This window comes from Cydia strobilella, chromosome 13 (genome assembly GCF_947568885.1).
Source record: "Cydia strobilella chromosome 13, ilCydStro3.1, whole genome shotgun sequence".
Classification (NCBI taxonomy): Eukaryota; Metazoa; Arthropoda; class Insecta; order Lepidoptera; family Tortricidae; genus Cydia; species Cydia strobilella.
The window spans coordinates 10,706,260-10,721,905 of NC_086053.1; the positions used below are offsets into that span (position 1 = coordinate 10,706,260).

Consider the following 15,646-nt stretch of genomic DNA (forward strand, 5'->3'; position numbering starts at 1 on the left):
TATCATTCCGATTTAAAATTCGACATTCTAAAATTCGAAATAAAAAATTTCGGAATTATGTAGTGTACCCGATTTGCATAGGTACAGTCAAGGACGTAAAAATACAAAAATGGTACTGTATCGTTCGATATACACCTACTACTCTATGCCATTTAAATCACGTCAAAAATTTGAATAAGGGCAAAAAAAATATTCATTTTGTAGTGTAATATTATTTAGTGGTAGCAAAGAGGATATAATATTATAGAACGGTACTGACATAGTAAATTTTGTAACCACAGTAAATTCACTGCCATCTATCGACACACTTTAAAACTAAAAATGAAGATTTATTAAAATACGATAAAATGTATTTAAATATGGATAAATGATCTTTTTTATTTGCATTAATTATTTTTATTATTTTGACCCATGTTCTTTCACTGATATGCGTTAAAATTGTTAGATAATAACAAACGAAACCGTCAACGCCCTCTATACGAGAGTAGGCAAAAGGTAGTAGCGACATCTGATCGAGAATCAAATTTTCGTGATTTTCGAGGCACGTTTTTTCCTTAGACTGTATCCATCTATTACGGAGTTATATCTATCTTTGGTGGTAGGTACCTAATTGTAAAATATTTTATCTGGACTACAGTCCTCTAGCGTATCCATCTGTCAACTTTACTTTAAGTTCTGTCTCCAGGGGACAGGGAGATAAATTAGGGGTGAATTAGCCGCTTACTGAAACAGACCGAATTCCACTCAGGCGAAGCCGCGGGCACAGCTAGTATACAATATATCAATAGCAGCCTTATGCTCATAATTTGTACATAACTTATTTGCACATGCACATTCATGGAAACAAACAGGAAGATCTATGCTACTTAATCGCTCATGACATTCACTTGTGAACACGTCCCTCTGTTTCACATCTCGGTTACCCCAAATTACCTTATCTTTAACTATATGATCAAAAGACTGGATGTTTAAAATATTAAAATCGCATTCAATGATGAGCGGGTAGTTTTATGTAAACAAAAAAGTTAAACTCTCCGTGGATGAAGGTACTAAGTTCGCAACATAGCATGTGCTTCCAATTTTACTCCGTTGACATGGAAGAACGTGTCATGTTTGGTTTGAATCATAGCATCTTCATCCATGTCGAGTTGTATTTAATTTCGCATATAAGAGTAAAGTGTCAGTATTGCGATTAGGTTATTCTTCTGTTAAAACAGTATTTTTTTATTGAACTTGAATAGGTATATGACTATGTCGAAGACAAGTTTCGAAGTAATGGAATGTTAGATCATTGAGCGAAAACAAGAGGATAAAAACATACTAAGGCAATTTTTAACGTGGATGAAGGTGTTATGTACCTTTTTTCATAAATAAATATAGTAATATGTATATTTCTAAAATAAGGATTAAATTTATTGGTCTATCAGTGTATAACTTGCATTTTCACAAAAACAACATCGTCATATCGATTGTTAAACATTTTTTACAGCTGAATAATACTCAAAATTATGTTTTTGTAACATAGCACGTTCATCCACTCACGTCTTCAATTGAATGATTAAAAAAAACCGGCCAAGTGCGAGTCGGACTCACACACGAAGGATTCCTTACCATTAACTATAAAAACGGTCACCCATCCAAGTACTGACCCCGCCCGACGTTGCTTAACTTCGGTCAAAAATCACGTTTGTTGTATGGGAGCCCCACTTAAATCTCTATTTTATCCTGTTTTTAGTATTTGTTGTTATAGCGACAACCGAAATACATCGTCTGTGAAAATTTCAGCTGTCTAGCTATCACAGATCACGAGATACAGCCTGATAACAGACGGACAGACGGACAGACAGACGGACAGCGGAGTCTTAGTAATAGGGTCCCGTTTTTACCCTTTGGGTACGGAACCCTGAAAAAGCATATTTTATCATAAATTTTACTTTATTTACATAAATAATGCCAAATAACTCAAAAGTAGCACAGGAAAAACGGTTATTAAAACGGTTAGCGAAATCTACTCCACACTCGCGTTCGCGGCTTCGCGCCGCGTAGTCTGAAGCGGGCTATAGACATAGTACAGTAGTTACCTAATCACGAGGGCCGCGAACGCGAGGGTGGAGTCGATTTCGCTGATTAGCGAACTAGACTCCACACTCGCGTTCGCGGCTTCGCGCCGCGATTCGCGCATGTGTGTGGAGGGCCCTTTTGAATGACACAAATGGAAACGTGTGTGTTTATTCACACGATGGCGGTAGCGCTTTTTATCAAGCGTTGTTGGATTATATTAAAAATTTAAATAAAACCAAAAAAAACATTTTTTTCTTCTTTTGGCCTCAGAAATGCGTGGTTAAAATCTTTCAGTTCCTCGTGTTACACCGTGTATATGAATGGGCCCTGGAGGGAAAGTACCTCAAAACCTTAAGTTAGCTCATTTTGCTTAAAGGAAATATTCTTTTATTTTTGAAAATAAACAAAACTGCGTTCAAAGATTTTTAATTTTTTTTCAATTTTGCTTGTCTAAAAATATTCTTGAATACTAAATGTTCGATTTTAATGATATTTTGTACGACGGACGAGTGTTGAGGCCGCTCCAGACTACGCGGCGTTCGCGCACTAGAGGGGGCTTAATGTATAATGTTTTTTGGATGCTGTATCGAATAGAAGAATAAAATAGCAGGTGTTTATTTTATATTTCTATCTAATAATTAATTACTTGTGATTCGTATGGATTAGTGATGATATCTACTTTATGATTTGAAAAAATCATCAGTGCTATAAAAGGCCATGCTTAGGATAGGAGATTTATTGTTTAAGTTTTCTAAGAAAGATTGCATCACTTGGTGAATTTTTTATATCTGCCGGAAGAGCATTATAAATTTTAACGCCATATACAGTGAGCGACTTACGCGTCTTGGCCAGGCGCGCGCTCGGCGCGAGCAGTAGGCGCGGGTGGCGGCGCGCGTCGCAGCCAAGAAGCTGCGCGCTGCTCATGTATGAGCTTAGATTCAGTCTGACGTACTTGCAAGCCTCAAGGATGTAAATGCTATGCAAAGTTAAGATTTTGAGTTTTTTAAATAATTCTTGCGCCGGGTAATCAACAGGTTTTCTAGTACCCGGATGGCACTTTTTTGGATTTTAAAGATCTTGTCGCGATCAGCTGCGGTACACCACAAATCGATACCGTAGGTTAGAATGGAATGAAAATATCCATAGTATGCTTTCTTTATATTATCTACAGACAGACTGGGAGCCAGCCTAGATAATGCATAGGCATAGGACGCTGAAGACAGCTTGTTACAAGTTTCATCTATATGTGACTCCCACGTTAGCCCCTCATCAATTACAAATCCTAAGTATTTTACGCTATCAACTTGCGGCACAAGTACATCGTTCAAACTTATGTCGAGCTTTGTGTTGTTAGTTTTGCGCAGCTGAAAGTGAATTATATTCGTTTTATCTACGTTTACTTTAGACACATACCATTGACTGTGAACCAGCGAGATATTAGTTTCATAACTTCTCCCAATTTGAATTTTAAGTCTAAGAAATTTTCTGCATTAACTATGATGCATGTATCGTCCGCGAACATAACATACTCTGGGCCGATACATGCTGATGTGATATCATTGACGAGCAAAAGAAACAGGTAATTTCCCATTGTCGAACCTTGGGGAACAGCAGCATAAGCCATGGTTTCCAGCTTAGACTTTGCATTTAAAACGTAGGTACACTGCTTACGATTCCTTAAAAATGATTCAATTAATTTGTGAAATTGGCCTTCGATACCGTATCGAGATTTGATGTATATTAACCATACCATAGCTATGTCCCTTCGTTTGACTTTTTTTGATTAATATTGTGAAAATTAGAAGCGAAAAACAAAATCTATCAAATTTGTGAATGCTCCTAACTTATAACAATTAAAAATTCGAAAAAAATCAAACGTAGGTGTAGCTGATACCAATGAGTGCTATTGTTTTTTTGCTCACCAGTTGGCGCCTCTGTTGATGGTGGTCCAAAAGACTAAAGAACAGCTGTCAGTCATTGAAGTGACATTTGACATTTCGAACTATGGAAAAGACCACCATCTACACTAGCGCCCCTAGCGGCGAATTCATACGCGTTAGCCCTCATTGTGTCAAAATATTTTTAAATAGAGGGTATTTGACTACTAGTCAAATCAGTTTCTTTTTCCGAACTGTCAAAACGATTTTGCTACTATGGAATTTATATGAAACACTAGCGAGTGTGGAATCTCGTTCGCCAATCAGCGAAATCGACTCCATTGGGGGAGCTTTACAACGACCGTCGTGTATGATCGTGCGAACACTGCTTAATAAAATCAAAGATATAGCTGGTCAAGCAAATCTTGTCAGTAGAAAAAGGCGCGAAATTCAAATTTTCTATGGGACGACATCCCTTCGCGCCTACATTTTTTAAATTTGCCGCCTTTTTGTACTGACAGGATTTGCTTGACCAGCTATATACACACGGTGCCCATGAGGAAAGGGAAAAAATTGAACTACGCATTCCTGGAGTCATAACGAGTAATAAATGTTATTACAACCTAGGTCGAAGAATTATGCATTTTAATTTTTAAAATTTTTCATACATAATAAATACATAATGTTTGCTTCTCTAGTATAATATAGCCTTAGGACGAGCTGGCAACGTTTATTATTGCTATCTCTTTTTATATTTTTACGAGGCAATGATGGAGGCATGATGGAATGGAGGCAATGTCATGAAGACTTTTTTGGGCATAGGTTATTCAAAGCCGGCAACAATTACCCCACTGAATATTTAATCAAAAGGTTGGTTAATACAAAAATACGAATACGAATTATGACGTCTCTTCGTCTTTCTTGCTTCCAGTTTTGTAATATGAGTTAAGCATGAGGCGATTATCCACTAGATGAATCGTCTAAAGTTAATACAAATTAAAAATCTTTACTTACACATCACGTAACAGAATAAGTTTCAAAGATTTGAAACTGCAGCAGCGCAGAATGAGAATCTTAAGGGGGAAATTCAAAAAGCTAGTGGGGGTAACCTCGGTCAACATCGGGTTTCTAGGAGCGACGAAGGACCCCACTACACGGATCAGAAGTCAAACTGCGGTCCGCAATTTTTGCAAACGGAACTTCACTGAGAGTTCGGTCTATTAATTTATTATGTTCATGTCAATTTTATATAAATAAAACTGTAAAGTATAGCAAACATCGTTTATTTTATTTTTTTAATAGGCGTATTGACAGAATGTCATAATGAACCAAAAAGCAAGTATTGCTTCAATTTTTTTTTAATGGCTGAATGCCATGATGCTGTGTCACAAATATATGTGAAATGGAAATTAAAAAAAAAATAGCCACAACCGAATACAGAACCTCCTCCTTCTATGAAATTGAAGTCGGTTAAAAAGAGCTACTTTCCGGCCTAGGTCTGCAACTATGTACGAAATTTAATTAAATTCCTCTCGTCTGGCCGCACCCGAGACGTGATACTTTCCAGCCTAATATGAAGAACATAATATCAATATTTCATTGCATGTTTGAGAAATAGTACATTATTGCAGAGGCCGGGACAGGGCAATTTGTGGACCTTATCACTAAGACTCCACTGTCCATCTGTCTGTCTGTCACCAGGCTGTATCTCGTGAACCGTGATCGCTAGACAGTTGTAATTTTCACAGATGATGTATTTCTGTTGCCGCTATAATAACAAAAAAAAATAATGGGGCCGTTTGCCGTTTATTGCGTAATGGTACGGAACCCTTCGTGTGCGAGTCCGACTCGCACTTGGCCGGTTTTTTGCTTCATCATCTAAACGGCAAATGGCGGCCACTTTTTCCGTTTAGCTAAAGAAGGCAAAGGTAAGTAATATAAAACTATACGCATCACAAATAATCTTCATCTTCTCAAATGTTTTTTTCGCCCAAGTCAATAATCTGTTATAGATGGAATCATATCAATTGAGCTAATGCACTTACCTGTTTACTCAAAGAGTCTCAAGAATACAATGCCATTAAGTGGTAAACCACAAATTAGGATAACTACCTCGTAGTAAAAGCAGATTATAACCGCCTTGATATGTTAGTATAGATTAACGACTCTATTTTTTAAATAGGCTACAAAATACACTAACTAAATAATGGCTAACATAACTTTATTTGCATTTTACAACCGTCGACACCCAAAACGAATGCACTCTGTAGAAAACCATATGTTACAACATGTTTTTATTTTAGACCATTTTAACCCCATTCAACAAGGAATAAGGTTAAAATAGTAGATTGTGTTACAAGGGAGCAAAATGACATATTTACGGCGAGGGCGTACATTGAATCTTAAACGAAGCGAAGGTTTCTATAATAGAATCCCGAGAGTAACGAAGATTCTAAAGTAGAATCCTGAGCGTAGTGAGGGATTCAAGTGTGTTACGCCCAAGATGGAAATAATTTTGCTACCATGTGACACATACTGCTTTTCACATCACCTATGAGGTAATTATGATGTTTAAAAATATTATTTAAGCTAAAAAAATAATGTGCAATTGTTTTTAAATAGTGTCCTAGAACAGAAAAGTGTTACTTTGATCCCTCCTAGCAGGGAAGAAAAGTGCCACTTTGATCCCTCCTAGCAGGGAAGAAAAAACCCTTTTTCGAATTGGTGATGTGAAAATTGAATATACATGCAATGCACTTCTAACTTATTTTGTAAGTAACTAGTTGGCGTGGCGGCTACGAGAACAAAAGCGGATAATAGTATTGTAATAATACGATGCCATTGTTAGTACAGGTGAGTGCATTAGCTCAGTTGATATGATTGGATCTATAAACAAAAGCCATTGTCTCTATTGTAACGGGCTCCAAGCTTCCAACTTTGGCACGTGGCAAAGCAACATTGCCGTTTAATAAGCAACTGAATCGCGATAGTACTAAAGTTGAAATCTTACGAGCGCTGTGTATTCTCGCCTATATCGGGGTGGTCGACCGAACCATCCACATTACGCAACCGTGTTATCTTGAATGAGCTGTCAAAAAGATTTGAACTATAGTACTATCGCGATTCAGTTGCTTTTTAAACGGCATTGTTGCTTTGCCACGTGCCCAAGTTGGAAGCTTAGAGCCCGTCACAATAGAGACAATGGTTTTTGTTTAACAGATTACTTAGGTTTATAATGTATTCTTAGGCTAAAAAATGATTTGAGAAGATGAAGACTATAATTAGATTATAAATTGGGAAATAAAAAGGGCAAGAATTTTGTTATAGGTACTGATTTATACAGAAATTAATTGGTAGACAAACCAATCAAAATAATCTTAGAAAGAAAAGTCGTGAAAGTGAGAGTGAGAGTCGGACTCGCGCACGAAGGGTTCCGTACCATTATCTATTGTTTTTAGTATTTATTGTTATGGCGGCAACGGTTGTATTCACATTTGTCAAGGCTTCACGTGACGGCCGCCACACATCAGGCGGGGGCGCGGACGGGGATGGGAGTAATCTATATTATGATATTCCCATCTGTGCCCTTGGGGACTTGGGAATATACAGAGATAAAAAGGTAAAATAAAAATGTTAGCCTAGCTAGGTCCATCGTATTGTCATGTCAATTGGAGATCTAACACCGGTTGTCGTTTTTGAAGAAGGTGGAGACACGGCGGGCGCCGGTAGAGTTGTAGAGGGCGCTGGTGTCCGCTCTGCAGGGGCGAGGGACGGGGCGGGGGCGCGGGGGGCCGCGCTGGTCCCACTGCTGCTGGAGGTTGCCTGTAAATGATAGGATCGGTATCAGATGCAGTAGACGTGATTGCGGACAGTGTTGGTGGATTTGGTCAAAAACTTTTAATTTATTTAAATAATAGCCGTGTATAGTTTTTACAAGAATTCATTTTAATTTAAAAACCGGTCAAGTGCGCGTCGGACTCGCTCACGTAGGGTTCCGTACCATTATGCCAAAAACGGCAATAAATCACGTTTGTTGTATGGGAGCCCCACTTAAATATTTATTTTATTCTGTCGTTAGTATTTGTTGTTATAGCGGCAACAGAAATACATCATCTGTGAAAATTTCAACTGTCTAGCGATAACGGTTCATGAGATACAGCCTGGTGACAGACAGACAGACGGGCAGACAGACGGACAGCGGAGTCTTAGTAATAGGGTCCCGTTTTTAGGGTTCCGTAGCCAAATGGCAAAAAACGGAACCCTTATAGATTTGTCATGTCTGTCTGTCTGTCCGTCCGTATGTCACAGAATATTTTTAATTAATTCTCTGAAACTATAAGAACTATACTGTTGAAACTTGGTAAGTAGATGTATTCTGTGAACCGCATTAAGATTTTCACACAAAAATATAAAAAAAACAATAAATTATGGGGGCTCCCCATACTTGGAACTGAAACTCAAAATTTTTTTTCATCCAACCCATACGTGTTTGATCTATGGATAGGTCTTCAAAAATGATATTGAGGTTTCTAATATCATTTTTTTTCTAAACTGAATAGTTTGCGCGAGAGACACTTCCAAAGTGGTAAAATGTGTGCCCCCCCCCCCCCCCCCTGTAACTTCTAAAATAAGAGAATGATAAAACTGAAAAAAATATATGATATACATGCAAACTTCCACCGAAAATTGGTTTGAACGAGATCTGGTAAGTAGTTTTTTTTAATACGTCATAAATCGTAAACCGCAATTTACCTTTCACTCACGTTTCGCATAAAAAATACATTGTTAAATGATGTAATGTACGGAACCCTCGGTGCGCTGGTCAGACTCGCACTTGGCCGGTTTTTACTCCTTTTCTTTTAATACACTTGATGATTTTGGTTGTCGTTTAAGTGTTTATATAAAAAACGTATTATTGATGTTTTAACACTCCCTACAAACTAAGTACTTCTTTTAGTTTCTTACACTGTATTCCAAGTACCTACCCAACATATTATGCATAATCAACCATTCTATGTTGTTGTTGACACCGGTAGTCCTTAAGACTGACGGTGATTAGTTTGACTCTGAATGAACATTATTCATGTTAATTAGTGGTAAGCGGTGTGGGCCACACATATTGTAGACATTGTAGTAATTAGTATAATATGTATTACTTGTAGTGGCTGTTTGTGTACCTAAATAAATTGAAAAAAAAACGGTGCCGAGGTATGGGCCCGTGCGGCCGATTCTCGAGTGCGAGTTTCTCGCACGTTTTGGGTCGAGAAATCGTATGACATTATCGTATGCAATAATAGCTAGGCGAGTATCGTATAAAAATGTTTACATTCATGCGAGAAATATAAACTCGCCTACGATAATGTCATTCGATGATACTCGCACGGAGATTATCGCCAGGCGAAATAGTTTACACGAGGAGCCGCATTCTAGAGAGATATTTGCTTACGATTTCTCGACTCGTCTAAACTCGTTCTCGTATGACATTTTTTCACGTACGTGCGAGTATCGCACGAACTCGCACGAATCGGTCCGAGCCGATTTTCATACGAGTTTTGCCAGTCAACTTAAGTGATTAGTTGCTAATCATTTACCACTAGGTATACGTATAATGTAAATATTAGTAATAACAGCCTCTTGCAATGCACTCATGATGACGACTGAAAAGCATATAAACTCGAAATACGATTCTCGCATTTAAGTTTTGTTTACACGGAGACATCCAATCATCAAAGGCGAGGAGATTATCGCCCCTACTTGTACGATATCGTACGTAAAGTTTACATCATGCCATATTTTTTTTCGTGCTACGATAATCGCATGGTCGAGGCGAGAAACTCGCACCATGTAAATGGGCCTTAAACACAAGCTTTCAAAGTCAGAGCGTCCTCCGTACATTATGGGCCCGTCCGTGTATAACAGACTACCCGCAGCGGTCAGAGATGCAGCATCCACAGCTATTTTTTTAAATGTAGACTGCGAAAGTGGCTCCTAAATTTAGCTTTGTACAGCGTCGAGAAGTTTTTTGAACTACCGTACACATAAGTTATCAATGTACTTAATACACGCTGTGTTAACTTATAATGTTACGATCGCATTGTAATGAATAATGAATATGTATAATTAATAATCTGTATGAATAATTTCGTTTGATATATTGGCTTACATTTGTACCTATTGTGACTTGTAACTTCGGCGTACATCGGTAAATAAAGATTTGTTTTTGTGTTTGTAATCCTTTATCATCGTATTTTCACGGAAACGTTGGTATTCGTCATGCTACTTCAGTCAAGACTGACTGAAATAGCATGACACGTTCGTACGTTTCCGTGAAAATACGATAAATAAATTAATAAACATTACAGGGACATTCTTACACAGATTGACTAATCCCACATACAAAACATCCATGACTCAGGTACAAATAGCTGTGCCCATCACTCGGGACATTATCGGGATTCGAACTCAGGACCATCGACTTCATAGACAGGATCACCACCCACTAGGCCAACCAAGCCCCCATGGGCCGGCTCAGCCGGCTGCCGGGGGCGCAGTCGAATGCTGATAGTGATCCTGCGGCGCTCCTCTACAAGGCGGAGTCGATATTCGTTGGTGGTTTTAGACGGTAGTCCTACGTTAAAAAAAAAAAAGGCCAACCAAGCCGGTCGTCAAAATGGTAAAGGATTATGCACTACACCTGTAATCTACCCCGTGAACTTGAGTAATACCTACCTCTGGTAACAAGGCGAGTAAGAGTATTGTGTCTATCAGTTTTTGAGAGACGTCATCATGCTCGCTTGTATAACTATTCGCATCTTCCCCTGCAACTGGCGACTGGCACCTGGCACGAAGACGTCAGACGGCGACTCAGCAGAGACTCATTCTGGCTGCCTGTATCCAGTGTTGGCCGAACGTTAATTGCAATTAACCATTAACCAGTACAAATTGAACCGTAAACCGTAACGGACAGTTACAGTTTACGGTTCAGTTTGTACTGGTTAATGGTTAATTGCATTAACGTTTCGGCCAACACTGCCTGTATCAGCTCCTGAAATTTGAGGTAAATTTCCATTAGAATCGTCGTTTAAAGTGATTTTATCAGTGCAACATGAACTTGTATTTACTTTCATAACTACATTGCAAATATTGCAATTGACTAATATCACTACACTACTGGTGAGCGTCAGGATGGCGGGTTGATATATATCTTGCATTATACCTACCGCACTAAAAGTATGCAGTTATATTGTACTTTCAGTGTACCTCTGTAAATATAATCACATTTAAATAAATAAAATCTTCTTCTTCTTGCTGTGCCATATCCTCAGCGGATGTCGGCGACCATCTTACGGAACTTGGTTCTATCCTGTGCCAGTCTAGACAAACTGGCAGTGTCATTAATATTGGACCAGCTTTTAATGTTGTCTATCCAGGTTAGCTTTCTCCTTCCTCTGCTCCTTTTGCCGTCGATTTTCCCTTCCAAGATGTTACGAATTATGTTATACTTGTCGTGTCTATAGATATGTCCAAAATATGAGGTTTTCCTTGTCTTTACGGTGGTCAAAAGTTCAAGTTTTTTGTTCATTCTATTCAGAACTTCAATGTTTGAAACTTTGTCTCTCCAGGAAATTTTTAACATTCTTCGGTATAACCACATTTCGAATGCATTGATCTTAGCCTCCATAATCTTATTAATGGTCCACCCTTCGACACCATAGAGAAATATCGACAGCACGTAGCATTTGACCATGCGCCATCGTAACTTTAAGTTAATATCCTTATTTGTGTAAAGTTTCTTCATTTTCATTAACGTACTTCTGGCAATTTCTATTCTGATGCGTATTTCTTTTTCTGGATCCCATTTCTCATTAAGTGAGCTACCCAAATATTTATAACATTTAACTCTTTCTATTATATTACCGTTTATAGTCAATGAGGTCGGTTCAGTTACATTCTTACCCACAATCATGCATTTGGTCTTCGCTATATTCATTCTGAGGCCGTATTCTTCTACTACAGAGTTGAGACGATCTAGTAGCTGCTGAAGTTCGTCCATTGAGTGGGCAAGAATAACGGTATCATCGGCATATCTGAGTTTTCACGTTTTCGAAAGCTTCTTGAAATATAGATTCTGAATAAAGGTTGAACAACAGCGGTGACAGAATACAACCTTGTCTTACACCTTTTAGGATATTGAGGTCGCTCGTTTTCGACGTTCGACGTTGCTCGCTTGATGTTCCTACTTTTATGTTGGCTGTTTGATTCCAGTACAGGTTCCTGATGATTCTTTGATCCTTGCCGTCTACATCCGTTTTATTGAGTATTTGCATTAGTTTGTCATGTTTCACGTTGTCGAATGCCTTTTCAAAGTCAATAAAGCATGCGTAGACATCTTTGCTGAATTCCAAGCTGTTCTGAATCAAGACCTGCACTGCTACTAAAGCCTCTCGCGTTCCCAACCCGCTTCTGAATCCAAACTGAGTTTCTGATATATTTTTATCTATTTTATTGTATATTCTCATGTGTAAGATTTTCAGAAATACTTTTAGTGCATGACTCATAAGGCTTATTAATCTATGATCTCCGCATGTTTTTGCGTTCACTTTCTTGGGTAATGGGAGGAATGTGGATTTGAGCCAATCTTCTGGAAGCTGTCCTGTGTCGTAAATGTCATTGTAAAGTCTAACTAAAATTTGCATGCTTGTCTCATCCAATAACTTTAACATTTCCGAGTATATACCATCGGGTCCAACAGCTTTTCCGTCCTTCATGGTATTGATTGCCTTTTCTATTTCAGCTTTTAGGATTGGAGGACCTTCCAAAAATTCTTGTCTATTTGTGTTTACCGTAACAAGCTCTCCTCTTTAATAAATAAAATAAAAAAATAAATAAACCTTTAATAGAAATCAGTATATCTATCCCTAAAACGACCTAAGCTCAAAACAAGGCTCAAAACCTGACGTCAGGTTGGCGGGTGGACTTATGAAATCTCGTATTATTTCAAGCAAAATGTATGTAGTTATATTGTACCTTCGCTTCAGTGTACCTTCAATAAAAACCATTGTAGGTATACCTCTACCTAAAACGAGACATTTAAAAAGTAAGGGTTATTGGACACAACTTACTTTTGGAAGAGGTAAAGCTATTTTTTTTCATGTAGTTTAGTATCTTGCCTATTATTACCAATCAAAACTTTACATCTAAACATTCTAAACCCATCCATCCAGAAAAATATAAACTTTTCTATAAGACGTTTTTCGTCTCAGAGTGTACTAGTAGTCCATCATTTGGATTTGTTGATTTTTGAGTTTTGACCGAACTTGGTTTGTCATGGGCGGCACTATCATTTAGAGCCTCAAACAAACAACCAAAACCAAGTATTTGGTCAACAATCAACAACAAAGTCCGAATGATGGACTAGGTAGGTACTCGTACACTGCTACGAAAATCGTCTTATAGAAAAGATTTTTTTTTCTGGATGACATGGGTCAAAGCTTTGATTGGAATGATTGGAAATAATAGGCAAGATACTAAATTACAATTATAGTACACAATTGTATTTCTTTCATAGGGTTCTATCATCCATACTAATATTATAAATGCGAAAGTCTGTCTGTTTGTCTGTTACCTCCATACGCTTAAACTGCTGAACCGATTTACATCAAATTTGGTATGGAGATACTTTGATTCCCGGGGAAGGACATAGGATAGTTCTCACCTCAGAAATCATCCCTTATGGGGGTGAAAAGGGGGGTGGAAGTTTGTATGGAAAACTATTAAAACGGATGTATGTAAGTACATATTATGTCGATGAAATTCGCATGGAGATAATATTTTTAGTTGCGAGGAAGGTTGTAGAACAGGTTTTATTTCCAAAATCATCCCGTAAGAGTGTAAGGGGGTTCTCATCTCTTCTCTTCCCGTCTCTTCTCTTTTCTTCTAACACTTAACGTGCCGCTGGTAGTGTATGATAGATGCAACTCAAGACCTGGAACACCTGGAGTGCTGCTGGGTGCAATGGATCAGGGGTAACACTCAGTATGACTACAAGCTCTTTTGATCCTTTTAAATCTTGCAGTTGTACACATACTCTAGAAGAAGGAGAGAGGCATCCATAGTCTACAGCAACTGCTTAACATCAGGCGGGCCATATGTTGATATACCAGTCTGCCCCACATTGACCTTAAGTCATTAACAATGTTGTTACATGACCATTATAAATTATCATTAAATAAAATTATTAAGTACTTATTATTTTTATTTATATCTATGCAGTATAATTAGAGCATACATATTTTGTAAGTGTTATGTTTCTTTGTATAAAGGGGATGCACCAACATATGTATCCTTTTGTAGTTTTGCTGAACCTACAAACACAAATTTTTTGCTCTTAAGATCTAGTTTTTGATGGTGTTTGACCCATTGACCAGTGACCCAGTCCATACATTACAGGGACATTCTTACACAAACAATGGACTCACCCTAATATATTTTCCAGAGACCTGCACCTTGCTGTCTCAGCCAATTTCGATAAACCAAGATATTCTATTGAACAAATGGCCCATGTCACTGCTGGTTTCAATCTGTGCCCTTCATAATCTACATACTGCTGTCTGTGCCTCATGTAGTCTGCAAAAAAAAGTAATGTGGGGTGTCAAAGTTACCAAGCTTTGGTTTTACAACAAGATCGAAAGCTTTTTAAAAGTCAAATTAAGCAGTATCAGTGGTGCTACATGACTAAGAAGATTGCTAGCCGTACTTCCTTTTGGTACTGGTAATCACTCAAGAAATTTTCCAAATTTCTGGGAATACTTCTAGCTTGAGACAGACCGTATTTAACAATATGTGCAATAGCGGCTCCGCCAGCACCATTCTACAGTCCTTGAATACGCGCGTCCATCCGGACCAGAAGATTTTTTTTGGCTTAAGTTGTTGAAGGGCTCGCCGCACGTCTCTAGCCTGTCAACCTGAACCCGCGCCGCGCTGTTTTCGGTGCTCGCTGCCACTTACCTCCAACTTTGGCTTCTCCACGCTGACCACGGAGTGAAAAAACCTAGCAAATTCATTACTTGTTCACCGGACAAAGGTTCTCCATTAATTAATATTTTTTCCGTACCTACCTCTACTGCTTTTAGAATTCATTTAATTCCAAAACGATTAAGGATCTCTTGCCATGATTTCTTGCATACTTGTATATAATGAAGACATTAAGTACGGAAAAATATTAGGACTTTTGTTGCAAAAAATTAAAAAATTATAACAAATTGTAAACCAAACAAGTGTCAATACTGTCAATGTCACTGAAAGATGTCACTAGAAAAAACCGATTATTTTTAAGCTGTCACGAGCTCGAGTCAGAACGTCCCTACTAATTTTGACAGCTCTCTTAAAAAAAAGAATGTCTCTGGTTTTTGGCTTCCTATTATTGGGTCGTACATTATTGGGTCGGGCTTTCTCGACGTGTGCCAATAATGCGCAGCCCAATATTTGAAAGCCAAGGACTCAAATTAGTGGACGCGTATTATTGGGTCGTACATTATTGCCCTGTGAAAAGAGTGGCTTCGTATTATCGCCCCGGACCAAGCCTGCGCGGACCGAGAATGCTCAACCCAATAATACACGACCCAATAATAGACGTACATCATGGACGCCAATTATTGGGCTGTACATTCTTGGGTTGAGCATTATTTGGCTGTGTATTAGCGGTTCCC

The 15,646-nt window shown here is 38.3% G+C and overlaps 1 long non-coding RNA gene across 2 annotated transcripts; it reads right to left on the bottom strand.

The window, feature by feature from the left end:
* Window positions 1-6,022: 6,022 nt before the first annotated feature.
* LOC134746707 (uncharacterized) lies at window positions 6,023-15,635 on the bottom strand. Of its 2 annotated transcripts, none has more exons than XR_010128258.1 (4): window positions 14,946-15,635; window positions 14,417-14,564; window positions 10,668-10,983; window positions 6,023-7,760 (listed from the first exon to the last, which is right to left on the bottom strand). It is a non-coding gene; the product is annotated as an uncharacterized LOC134746707 (long non-coding RNA). The 2 variants fall into 2 exon arrangements; XR_010128259.1 differs by having other exon boundaries at window positions 15,056-15,634.
* Window positions 15,636-15,646: the final 11 nt, after the last annotated feature.